The sequence below is a fragment of the Anas platyrhynchos genome, chromosome 8 (assembly GCF_047663525.1).
Source record: "Anas platyrhynchos isolate ZD024472 breed Pekin duck chromosome 8, IASCAAS_PekinDuck_T2T, whole genome shotgun sequence".
Lineage (NCBI taxonomy): Eukaryota > Metazoa > Chordata > Aves > Anseriformes > Anatidae > Anas > Anas platyrhynchos.
In genome coordinates this window covers 16,201,941-16,214,736 of record NC_092594.1, presented here as the reverse complement: position 1 = coordinate 16,214,736, position 12,796 = coordinate 16,201,941, and the positions used below count along the sequence as shown (strand labels likewise).

The 12,796-nt window shown below is 57.3% G+C and overlaps 1 protein-coding gene across 6 annotated transcripts in view; it reads left to right on the top strand.

Annotated features, from left to right (window-relative positions):
• Positions 1-12,796, top strand: part of LOC101799814 (transmembrane protein 121) — a 48,635-nt gene that overhangs the window by 29,329 nt on the left and 6,510 nt on the right. The window contains exon 1 of one of the 6 annotated variants that reach the window (XM_027463068.3): positions 434-619. The exons of 4 other annotated variants lie outside the window; for them this stretch is intronic. The gene's annotated coding sequence lies outside the window, so the exon portion shown is untranslated. Of the gene's footprint in view, positions 1-433; positions 620-5,720; positions 5,942-12,796 lie in introns of those variants that run through there. One more of the 6 variants, XM_021277485.4, reaches the window with a different exon arrangement.

Here is a 12,796-nt window from a genome sequence, read left to right as displayed (position 1 = left end):
CTCCCTCCCCATTTGCCACCATCTGAGGGTGGAGAAGGGCTGAGGACAGCTTTGGGGCTGGGGAGGCTCTAGGACGGACCCGGGACAGGCACAGGGACATGGGGCTGCCGAGAACAGGGACGGGGATCCCCAGCTGTGGGCTGCCCCCCACCTCCGGGGGACCCTCCGGGGGTGGCTCCCAGCCTCTGGGGGCGGCGATCCCGGGGATGGGGACAAAATCCCCGAGGTTTAGGACCGGCGCCGGGGCCGGCATCCCGCAGGGCGCTTCCCACCCCCGGGGATGCTGGAGCCGGGGGGTGCCGGGGGATGGAGCAGCGGGCTCGGGGGCGGCTCCCACGGCCGGGGGGGGGCCGTCTCCTCCCGGCTAAGGGGTGGGGGCGATGGGGGCAGCCCCCCCTTCCCTTCCCCAGCGCCCCTCCCCGCCGCCCGCCCCCAGCGCGCCTCCCGCGGCCGGCGGAGCGCGGCGCGGTGCGGGGCCGGCGGGGCTGAGCGGCGGGCGGCCGGGGGGGGGCTCCGCGGCCCCCGGGAGGGCTGGGGGCAGCCGCCCGCCCCCCCTGCACCGCAGCCGGCACCCGCATTTCCACGGCGCCCGCTGCAGCATCCGGAGCGGACCCCGCAGGTAGGGCGCAGATCGGGCGGCTCCGGCTCCGGCACGGCTCGGTTTTGGGCATCCCCGCTCGTTTTTGGGAGAGGGAGGAAGGGGAGAAGCCGACGTCGCTGTCGGAGAGAACTTGGGTCTGGGGTGCGCGCCGTGGGAGCTGGGGGTCCCCCGGGGTACGGTGAGAGCATCCCGCTGCTGCTCGGGGTGCTGGGCGCCCCGTCCCAACGGGGGGGGGCTGTGGATAGGCCTCGGCTGGAGGCTGTGGGAGATGAGCCTGTGGGAGCTGAGCCTCGTCCCTGTCCTCTCTGGGGGGTCTCAACTTCCCCCAGCCCTCCTCACGGTGGGGAGTGGGGTGGGGGCAGTGCTCAGGGGGGAGGATGCTCGGGAGGATGCTCTCGGTGCTGCGAGCCCTTCCCTTTCCCAGCCACAAAAAGCGGGGTGGGGGAAGCAGCACAGCCTGGGGGGCACTGCCCCGTGCCCCCCCGGAGTGCTGTGATTGCCACCTTCCCCTCTCCCAAACCTGCCCCCAGCGCGGATGCAGGCGGTGCTGGGGTCCTGTTGCTGCTTTCCCTGGGTGAATTCTCCCGGGAGCTCTCCCCAGCCGCAGCCCCTGCCCCTTTCTGTCCCCATCCGTGGGGCTTGGTGTGGCTTGGTGTGGGTGTGGGACGTGGATCCGCAGCGCTGCCCGAGCCCCTGCGGGAGTTGTGCTCAGCCCTGCGCGTCCCCTGGGTGCTCCCCACCTGGAGGAATTTGGGGGATGGAGTCCTGGTGAGGGCACAAGGGTTCTTGTGTCCCTTGGAGGGGGTCTTGCCAGGAATCTGGGTGCCTCTTTGGCTGTGTGCAGCGGTGGAAGGGCAGAGAGGAGCCAAAACGCTTTCTAGATGATGGTGGGAAGGGATATTCAGGATGAGCTGGAATTCCTAAGTTCACCATAGTGTCCACGGGGACATGGAGATGCTGTCTTATGGCCACGCAGTGCAAAATCTGGGTAGCAATACAAATACCATTCGGTGTTGTATCTGGTTAAGGAGGGACCCTCAGATGATCCTGGGAACCCTTGGGTGGTCCTGAGCCCAGCGTAGTGCCCAAACCCCCCCCATCTGCCCAAGGCTCTTGGTCCCGGGGTCCTGCCCAGCTCCTCAGGCTGCCAGCACTGACGCTGTGCCGGGCTGAGGGGAGGGATGCTCATCCAAACCCCTACCCCACAGCCACCCGAAAGGGCAGCGCGTGCCCTCTGCCTCTCCCCTGTGTGCCCGGCGGGTGCAGAGGGTGCCTGTGCTCGTCTGCAGGAACGGAGGTGGATGCAGGGGGCTCATCTCCGCATGCGAAATCCTCCCCCAGAAATCCCCTTCCCCCAAGTACCCGTGATGTCGGATGAAACCAGCTCGGATCCTGCGGTTTTAGGGCTCTCTACAGGTTTTGCAGCAGCTAACGGCAGACCAGGCTGAATATAAAACGGGTTTTTTTCCTCTCGTTCCCAATGCAAAGCTCTTGCTGTCGGAATGAAAACAGATGTCGGGCTGCCTGTTTCAGCCAGTTTTGCAGAAAATCGCCTCTGGTTGAGACGCCGGCAGTGCTCGGATCTGAAGCACCATCCTGTTTACCTCTGTGCCTTCAGAGCAAAACCGTCCCTAACCTGCCCTGCGCGTGGCACAGCCGGGGTTTGCCCGAGGAGCTGCGCAAAGGGAACCCAGGGGAGCACAGCCCCGGCTCCCCGCAGCAGGAGCAGGCGGTGGGATGTCCCCGGGAGGGCTGGGGACAACCTCACCCCCACCTTGGGGAGCACCACGCAGACCTCAAGGCTTTCCAGCCCCCGTTCTGCTTTGTGACAGATTGCTGAGTGCTGCCTGTGAGCACAGCCACTGCGGTGGAGCTCAGCACCCCCTGCTCGCTGCCACAACCTGAGGGGGGCTGCACGGGGCAGGTTTTGGGGCAGGTTTGGGGGCACGGGGCTGAGCCCACCGGGAGGAGCAGCGCGGCCGTGCCAAATCGGAGCCGGCTGGGGCGCTCGCTCTGCCTTCCCGAGGATGCTTTGACAAGTAGCTTGGTGTGTAAACGGGGATTTCTTCAAAACTTCTGGGAGGAGCAGCTGGCAACCGAGGAGCTATGTGGCAAAAATGTGCATGTGTGTGTGTGTATTCCAGTCTAAACGGGGAAGGGAAAACATCCAGAGTTACGGAACTAATGCAAATCGAGTTGGCTTTCATCTCTCCCTGCAGCATCCTCTGTGGAAGATATTTGCATTTCCCCAAAGCCAGCTCTTCCCTACCTGTCCCTCCAGCAAACCCGGAGCCACGGAGCAGGGGAAAACCTTACAAGATTTGGGGCATCTCTCTGGGCATGGAGAGAGGCGAACCCAAACCCCTGGGAAGGGGAGCTCTTAGCCCAGGGCAGCAGGGCTGGGCAGGCGGGGGATGGAGGTGGGGGCAGCAGGGGGCTCTGCACACCCCAGCACACATTTGGAGTGCTTTTGGGTGCAGGGTGGCCTGGCATCACCCCGATCCGACGTGCTGGAGCCCCTCGTGACACCCTTGGGTTTGGGATGTGCAAAGCGCTCCAGATTTGCAGGGAAGCCTCCATCCAGCTGGGCAGAGCCAGGAGCGAAGCAGGATTTCGGGAGCACTCCAGCAGCAGCTATTAGCTATGCTAAAAGGATTACCAGCTCTGCAGGACTCATCAAGTGTTTAAAACACAACTCGAGCATCAAAGGCGGCTCTTACAGGCTCGCATTTTCACATCAAGTAACTCCGAAAATTCCTATCCAACTTAATTAAAACATCCTCCAGGCTCGTTAAAAGCAGAAAAACAAAGGCTTTTCTTGCTTTCCTTAAGCACCAAGCTATTTTTTAAGTGAGGAGTTCACAGAAAAGTGTGCAGGCTTCTTTGTAAAAGAGCCACCTTTGTTGAAGCCTCCCGTCCCCAGACTGCTGTGTCTGATTAATCTCAGGCTTTCCAAAAAGGAAATAAATACGGTTTTTATTTTTTTTTGTATTTTTTGCTGGCTAGGGACCACAGAAGAAAGATGAAAAAGGGAGAAGAGCTTTGTAGAGAAAGTTAGGTGAGAGGGTGGGGGAGTGCCAAAAGCAGACCTATAATGGGAAACAAGGTGCTGAAGTGCTGGGGAAGCACCTCTCATGCAGCGTGCCCTGTACCTGCAGGCCCCTTCCCCAGGGAGCACAGCGGAGCATCTGACCCTCCTGGATGCTGTTTTTGGCACCTGGGCAGCCTGGCAACATCCCCACCGTGTCCCCTGGGCCACCGCTCGCTGCTCCTGCTGTGCCCGGTCTCGCTGGTGTTGGGTCTGCCCAAGCTCCGGCACGTGTCCTCCTTGGCACTCGCCCTCCTCTCCCTGCCCTGGGTCTTTATTTCGGGTGCCCCAGGGAGCCTTAAAGCGCACCGAGAGGTTTCCAGGAGCTGGCTGCTGGTCCTGGGGCTATGGGCGTCACCACGTGCAAACCTCAGTAAATGCTGTTGGAGAGCTGGGAGGCCTCGGACGTTTTAGCGTTTTATCCCGTGATGTTAATTTTTGATGGGTTTGATCAATAATGAATTAGCCTCCAAAAAAAAAAAAAGGATTGAGAGGATTAGAGAGCTCTTCTCCTTCCTCTTGTTTGTGGGTCAGTTTGATTTCTTCCTCTTGAGTGTCCTGTGTAGCCAGAGGGTGCCTGGAAGGGCAGCGCTGACAAATGCCACCGGGAGCGGAGCTGCTCGGGCTGCGTCTCGCTGCGAATATCTGCAGCACGCCTCACCTCTGTCCTGCCCACCTGGGCATTTCTTCTTTGTGGCAGACAGCAGGACTCGAGCAGAAAACGTCCTGTCCCTGGGGACCCCCTGAGCTGTCCCTGGGGCCATGGAAAGCCGCAGCCGTGCAGGGCTGGCTTGGCTGCTCCCTGCTAGCGAGTGGCAGCGCCTGGTGCCCTTGTTCTCGGAGCAGGCTCGGGATGTGGAAGGCAGGAATTAGGAGTAGGCAGGGTTTTTACATCAAGTATTTATAGCACCTTCCTCTCTTTGTGTCTAGACACAGCTATAAATGAGGCAGAGGGCTATTACCTAGGAATAAAACTGCCGAAACCAGCCCCGGGGAGCTTGTTGCTGTATTTCCAAGGAGCTGGGAGACTCCTTATGATGGATGTCACCGTACCCAGGGCTGGAAACTCGCCGCAGCTGGGTACGGTGTCAGGGGACACGCGTACAATGTCCCTGCCACTCGCAGCACGGACCGAGCATTAACCACGGGCTCTCCCCAGCCCTTGGCTAAAACAGCCCCCTGTGCTGGGGGGAACGCTTGGAGCTGATCCCAGCACCCCCAGTCCCCATCCCACGCCTGAGCTGTGAGATTTCATGCTCAGTAAATAGTGGGGGAGGTTTTCCTGGATGCAAATTCCTCTCTCTGATCCCTGCTCCCACCACATCCAGCACAGTGGGGTCCTGCTCCGTGCCTGCGGCTTTGCAGCGCTGTCAGAATACCAAAAATACCACGGGTAATGAAGGAGAGGATGGGCTCCCCGGACAGATGCCACAAGGCAACCCAGGGGGACAGAGGGCTCCCAGACATCCTTTCCTGGAGCTGCAAACACCTCAGTTTGCCTCTCGTCATAAAAACCAAGCGGACCGGGCATGGAAACGCAAAGGAAGAAGGAAAGGAGTGTCAAAAACCTGCGTGCACGCCGCCAGCCTGCGTGGTGAAGGGAGCACAACGTGGCTGAAGTGGTTCGGTGGCACACGGCGAGCGCCCCGGTGACCCTGCCATCGGTTTGTTACTGAAATCCCAGAGGATAACTGCCTGGTGAGATAAAACCAGGGCTCGGCCACTCGGGTGCACGCTGCAGGAAAATTACAAGGTGTGCAGCTGGTGATTGAGAGGCAGACCGGGGAAATAAAAGGAGCAAAGGAGCATCTGAAGGCGGCTGACTGCCCTTGCTTAAGGGCATGGCTGTTTTTCCTCAAAATGCACTAACTCCCCAAAATGCACTAATTCCCCAAAACACACTAATAAATTATTCCTGGCTCTTTTAAGGGATAACGACCTGATTGCTATCGGCTGGCACAGGGGCTGCTTGGGGCCAGGCACGAGCTCACCTGCCTCTGTGGTGCAGCACCTATAGAAGGAAGCGCGCCCTCGCCCCACTGCCTTTTCTCCGTGTGTTTTGGGGCCGGCAGGGCAAAACCCCATGTCCCTGGGGATGTCTGTGCTGGAGCTTCCCCTGCTCCTCTGTGCCAGCAGGGCTTCTCCTCACATGGAGGAGAAATGGGCCTCGTAAGTGCCCGGGATCTATTAAAAGCTGCTCTCGTCTGCCTCCACCAAGAGCGCCGTTGGGAATAGAGCGACGCCTCTTGGATGTGAGTAAATATTGGCCTCGAAGGAACTCGCTGATAAGGGGAGATAAGTTATCAACAGCTGCTTAACCTAATATTACTGCCGTACGAGATAACGCGGGGCTTTTGCGAGAGGTTAATAACTGGAGGTGGAATCCATCACCACGCACCGAGCCACCTGACAAAACGCAGCCTTAATTTTTCCCCTGGAGCTTTATTGGAGCCGAAGCAGCACGGAACGGGGAAACGTGCTCGTGGGTCAGGCTGAGGGCGATGCTGTGGGCTGTGAGCGTGTTCCCCTCTGGTGTTAGCTCCTCCAGGGTGGAGGGGCCAGCAGGGCATCGTGCTCTGCAGGGTTGTCCCTGCTCCTGGTGAGGCTCGTCCCCTGTGCTGGGGGGTGGGGGACAATCCACCAAGTCCTCGGTGGTGGCTCCTGGCAGGAGCTGGGCTGGCCTTTCCGTGCTCCTGGCCTTTCCGTGCTCCTGGCCTTTCCGTGCTCCTGGCCTTTCCGTGCTCCTGGCTGCTTTATCCAGCAGACCACATTGCTGCTCGGCAAAGCTGGCTGCAGATACCGGGATGGCAGCTGCGGTCCTATTGATCCCTGTGGGGATGATGAGCCCAAATGAAGCCCCTTGGGAAATCAGCACGGAACATAAAAATCTGGCTGCAAGGCAGAGGCCTTTCGCAGCTTTTCTCATCTTTGCCACAGCAGTCACCACGTGCAATCACCAGCAAGGATTTCGCCTCCCCTGGTGCTGAGTGTGTTGGTTTTTGGCACCCATCCTGCCTTGTGGCCGAGGTCCCGGTGGTCCCGTCCCCGTGGAGGTGCTGTGTGAGGGGTGATGTGAGTGAATCCCCCGTGCCCCGTGTGAGCAGGCCGGGCAGAAAGCCTCGCAGCCCTCTGCAGACCGAGCCTCGAATGCAAAGGAGGAGAGGAGTGGTGCTTTGAACTCGTCTGCATGCACAAGGAAATTCGTAGTTTGAAAACTGCCTGGCAGCCGATTCCTTTGTAAAAGCAAAAGAAAAGAATACGGGGGAAAAAATAGCAGAGGCAAACGCGGCAGCCTCCATCCATCAAAGGAGGAGATGCTGAAAGAAAGGGGAGAAGTGGCTCCCTTCGTTTGGGTTTGGGATTTACAGATTATTATTTTTTTTTTTTTTACAAATTTACCTGTGCAATCCCCCTGGTGCCTTCTGGTGGTCTTTTTTTGCCTCGTTTCGTTGTGTTTAATTCAAGGCGCCTGCGAGCTGCCAGCCGGCTGCCAGGCTTCACAGGCTTGTCCTGGGAAATGCCTGGATAAAGGTAAAATGGAAAAGAAGGGGGCCGTAAGGGGCAGCGTGTGGCACAGGGTGTTATTTATAGGCTTCTGCGTGGCGCTCATCACCATGGCAGCTACCAAGGTCGGTGCTGGTGGCTGTGGAGAAATGCCACGGATGTTTTTAGGGAAGCACGTGTGAGGGGGGACGTGGGGCTGGCGGGATGTGCGTGGGGCAGTGGGATTTAGGTGTTCAGCCTGCTAGCTAGGTCACGGATCCGCGTACACGTTATGAATGGCAGCTGCGTGCACGTGCCCTAGGCTTTAGCCAGGCGTATCAGGCAGTGATAGGCGTCGGGATGAAAATAAATCTTAATACCAACTGCCCTCTGTGAAGCAAGTGCTTATTTTACATAAAAACTAATTTTAGGACGTCGGGACTGTGGCTGATCCACTTTATCTCCCGGTGCTTTAGCTTAACGACGTATAGCCTTGCATATAGATATAAATGTGTTTGTACACACGCTCTTTTTATGATTTTTTGTTGAATTTGAGCGTCCCGGTTACCCTCTCAGTCAGCAATCTCTCTGCTCTCCAGCGATCCTTTTCTTCCCTGCGTAGGTACGGTTGTGCCAGCGCAGGCTCCCAGCCCTGCGATATTAACGTATTAATATTAATAACGCCCTTATAATTGGGGCTGCTTCTCTGGGCAGCAGCAGTCAGGAGGCGCCGAAGCGTGGCTTTAACGCTGGCTTCCAGCAGAGCTGGGGCTGGCACGGCTGGGGGGCTGTGCTGGGGCACAGGGCAGCGTGCCCCAGGGGTGCTGAGCTGCTCCGGCAGACCCGCAGCCTCCAAACGCGCTGTGACAGGGGATTAAACTGCCTGCATGCCCTCTGATGCCCACCGGCAGGGTTCGGGGAAGGCCAGAGATTTCTAGGGAACGCTCCGAGGGATTTAGGATGTGCTCAGGTTTTTAAAGCGCCCTGGGAAAAGTAGCGGAGAGCTTTTGCTTTTCAGAAAAAAAAAAAAAAATTGCTTTTCGGCATTTTGCTTTCCTGCCTTTTCCCTTTTGCTGAGAGTCTGAGCCCATTTCTGCAGCTATATTAACTTTCAGTTCACCTTTAAGCGGGGTTTCCTCCCCCTGCATGCTTTTTTTCCTATTCTTTGCTTGGTGTCAGTGACACCTGCAGAGCCTCCCTGCCCTGCGCAGCTCCAGGTGCCAGCGGGGCTCCTCCAGCTGCACGCGATGGCGATGCTGCTTGTGGCCACGCAGTCCTGGATGGGCCTTGTGGTGTTGCCAGGCGTATTTATTCCTGGCTTAGCTTTGAACCCGAGCCTGTCTCTGCCACGCTTTGGAGATGTTTTTTTTAGGGGCTGGGTACGGAGCTGGTGCCCCCGGGTGTGTTTGCAGCCGAAGGGCAGCGGGCTCCCGGCTGGCTTGTGCTGGGAGGCAGCGGGAAGCGTCTGGCACTCGTGGCTGCAGAACAAGGCTCTAAACGAGAGCCAAGCACATCTTACAGGCTCTGGAGCCAGCCAGCGAAGCACAAAGCATGGGTTTGGATCGCTCTTTAAAATATTGCCATGATCATGAAGCCGTGAGTGAATAATCCATCTCGGGAGACCCAAACGCTCGGGGCTGGCTCAATGGGGGTGTGTAAGGTGGTAACGTGCTGCAAAATGCCTTGGAGAAGCACGTTTCCATGTGCAGACCCCAGAATGAGGGACGGATCAGGGTGAGGTCTGCCCTGGCCAGCGAGGGCACAGGAAGGGTTGGCTCAGGGGGGTCCCACAGAGCCCCCAAATCAGACCCCGTCTGTGTGAAGTTTCCTCAGCACGTGCGTTTCGGGATGGACCTGGGAGCAGCTTTTATCCGAGCTCTCTTGTCTTTCATCTTCAATTAAAAAAGTTAGGATTGTAACATCCTGTAATTGCCTCTGCGCTCGCGGAGGTCTGGGAATGGTAAGAAAGCCCCTGGCGGCTCATTGAGCACCTCCTGAATGTTCTGCCTGTAAGCAAAGTTCGCCGCCTTACATTATAAAGATATTTAGGTCCGATTCTGTGCTGGGGTGATAATTTTACGAGGGATTTTCATACCTTTTGGATGCAATAGGCAACGGATCATTACCTTTTTTTTACACTTAATTGCTTTTATCATCCCGAATTATTCTGCGTTTAATGATAATAAAGCACTTCTGCTGGGGAGGCCAAGCGCCACGTGTGGTTTGTCTCAGGCTGCCGCAGCACAACTCCTGGGTGTGTTCTGCGGTCCCGTGGGGATGGCAGAGCCCTGGGGAGCAGCAGCTTGTGCCCACAGAGCTGGGCTCAGCTGGGTTTTGGGGCAGCCTGCCTCGCTGCAGCCCGTGGTTGGACGCTCATTCCGATTTTTCTGGAGTGAGCTGGATGTAGGAAACCCTCTCCCTCCAGCAGCCTGCCTCCTGCCACGCTGGGCTAGCCCCTGTGCTGCTGGCAGCCTGGCTGCAGCCCCAGCAGCCGCCGCTCCCTCGTTGTGCTTCCCTCGGCTCTCCAAGAATGCCATTTCGGGTGGCCTTCTGCAGATTTTCAGCAAGGGAACTTGTGTCGTTCGTGCATTATTTAGTAAGGCTTTGTAGATGCTCTAAGCCCGCTGCTGGCATCGATGGACTCCTAGTGATGCTTATAAGCTCATCAGCAGGCGCCGTAATTGATGGCCATTGATAAGCCATCTGCTGACCCTGTGGGCCCCACGAGAATTGATTAACTATTCATTAGAGCATCTAGAAACCGCTTATGAACCTTTTATAAACTATTTATCAGTGAGCTAGGACCGGTTTATCCATCACTCTTCAGGGCCGTACAGCGGAGGGGAGGAGGGGAACAAAGGGCTGGCGTTGTCCTGGCTGATGGTGGCGAATTTTCGGATGTTTTGCAGAGCCTCTTGGTTTAGCTAAGCAGGGGCTGGCGAGCGCCCAGCAGCAGGTTTTTTAATATACTATCGGGCTAAACTTAGAGGAGAGGACGAGCAGGCTTGCATGTTGCTTTGCTTCTAGCAGGCTCAGATTAAATTACCCATCCCATTTTCCTGCCGTGAGTCTGCAGGAGGACGCAGAGCCAAAGGGAACAGCTGCCAGCAAGAGGCAGTTGGCTGCTGGATGCTCTCAGGCAGCGCTGCGATTCCTGGTGGAATTGGGGGCGGAGTGTGAGGCTCAGGTTCAGGGCTGGCATCCCGGCACGGCCAGAGCATTTTCTGCCTTCTGCCGCTTCCAGAGCAGGAGGTGAGGGGTGGTGGAGAGGCCGTGCTCGGTTTTGCCTTCATAAATCTCTTCCATGTTCCCAAAATAAAGATAAAATAATGCGGTGATGTGCAAAGTGCAGATAAAGAGAGGAGGACGGAGCCTTGTGGCTGTTTTCCCTCTGCTGGGATGGGTGACGTGGAAAAGGAGGGCGAGGGTGGCAGTCGGGTGCTCTCCATGGGGACTGCGTGTGCCAAAACCTCTGCAGGTTCTGTGCCCGACCAACATTTATTGGCAGGACCTGGAGATCCCTTCCTGGTATGCAAAATTTGCACCCAAAAAAGGAGACTTTCGCTGGTGATTCCTGCCGAAAATATCAATGCCCCGGCTTCAGGGTGGGGAAGAGGGCACGCTTCCCATAAAAGCCCTCGGGTAACGAGCTCCTGCCTGCCTCGTGCGCCCCGACCAGGAGCTGTGATAGAAACTCCCCGCGTGTTGACAGAGGAAATGATGCCTGTAATGGGATCTTAGCACCTCCTATCACTGCTAACAGTCCGGCTGCAATCTCGCCCGCAGCTGATGCTGCCCAGCGAGGCCAGGGATAAGCGATGGCTCCGGGGGAGGTGGCGAGGGGTGCGCCGTGCCTGGCTGCTGCCAGAAGCGGGGCAGATGTGGCTCTTGCGGGAGCTTCGTTCTTCCCTTCCTCCTTACCTGCTCCTTACTTACTCAGCCACGTGCTGTGTGTAAATGGGATGGACTGGGAAGGAGGTCCCAGCTCTGGTGGTGACACTGCTGACCCGCTGTGAGAGGGAAGCGGGAGCCTGGTGGAAGGAGCAGCGGGGTGCCCCGCGTGGTGCTCGTCGTCTCTTCCTCCTGAGGAGCCCGACCATGTCGCTGTTCTGAAGTCAATCTGAAGTTGAGCCATTGAGGTGAGCGGAGGAGGAGAAGGGTAAAATGGCCGTGGAGAGAAAGGACAGCTTTTTCCAGGCTGAACAAAGCATCTCAGATTGACTCCTTGCCGTTCTTCACACTTCTGTGTTCGGCTGAAAAACCCGAGTGCAAATAATTATATGGCGGTCAAAGAGAAATAATTCGTATTGGATTTTCAGCCTAGCCACTGGACCAAAACTAACTCGGCGTTCAGACACCCGCAGAGGAGTGATGCTCACCCTGCCCTGCCCGGGGATGCTCTGCATCCCACCTGCATGTCTCCGGCCCCGTTCTCCCTGGTAGGCTCAGGGCTCTGAAGCCAGCTGTGGTTTTTGGGTGCCCCTGGGGCAGGGCTGGCAGCGACTCATGCTGGTAAGTTGGTGGTTAGTACGTGAGACCCAACAGCAGTGCCTTCCGTGAGTTGTGGTCAGCAGCAGGAGCGCTCCCCGTGCTCGGTGGGATTTAAAAAACATTAAAAAGAATCAGCTTCAAAAGTTGACAATTCGGGGCAGGTTTCCCTTGTTAAAAACAGGTCTCAAATTAGCCATTTTGGCTCAGTCTCCATCTCTCATCCTCCAAATATCCCCTGCCCCTCCTGTATCGCAGCGGGGGGCAGAGCAGTCCGTAGTTCCCCATCCCTAAATAGCATCTTTCAGGAGCCGGCTGAGCTGCAAAATGGATTAGCTTTGCCTTACAGCTCTGCACACAACAATTTCAGGCTCGAGCAGGAGTTGCATCGCCTTTCCAAGCAAAACATTTCCCGTTCGGCCCCTCCTGGTGCTGCCAGGAGCTGGGAACACGGCCGCGGGGAAGCAGGGCGCTGGGCACCCAGGGGCAGGCGGGTGCGAAGGGGTTCAGCATCCGCAGAGACGCCCGGAGCCAGCTTTGGAGGCTGGCAGCCAGGTTCAGAATTTTAATGATATCCTGTGTCCCACAGCCTTTCATTTGGGGAGAAGCCGCTCTAAATGACCCATTTTTCTTAGCATAATGATAATCATTACCAAGAGGAAAATGAGCACTGGAGACGGGGACGGACGCGGGCACGGAGGAGATGGGGTGGCCGGGCCCGGCTGGCAGAACACCGCGTGGAGGAACAAACCTTTTGTTCTTGGAAGGAATGTGAGGACGCCTTTGAACATGCATGTAAATTTGTCACAAATAAGTCACCACGGCTCGAAACGGAAAGCAAAGGAGAGTGGCCATAAATATTTTATCTCCTTGGCAATGAGCTCCAGCGCAGCAAATTGCCACATCCTCCTGGGGGAGAGGCTGCCGCTCGCTGCCGGGTGGGGATCCTTCCCGTGTGCTCATCCTCAGCAGGGTTTTCCCTCCGCAAAGATCAATTTTTCACTTTATTTGGCAAAAGGCTTTTTTTTTGTATGTGTGTGTGGAGGTGGAGGAAAAAATTCATTAGCGAAGGAAGCCTGAAAACCTTCAGCCCGTGCTGTAGGAACAGCGTGATCCAGCAGCCCCGGGACCGAAGG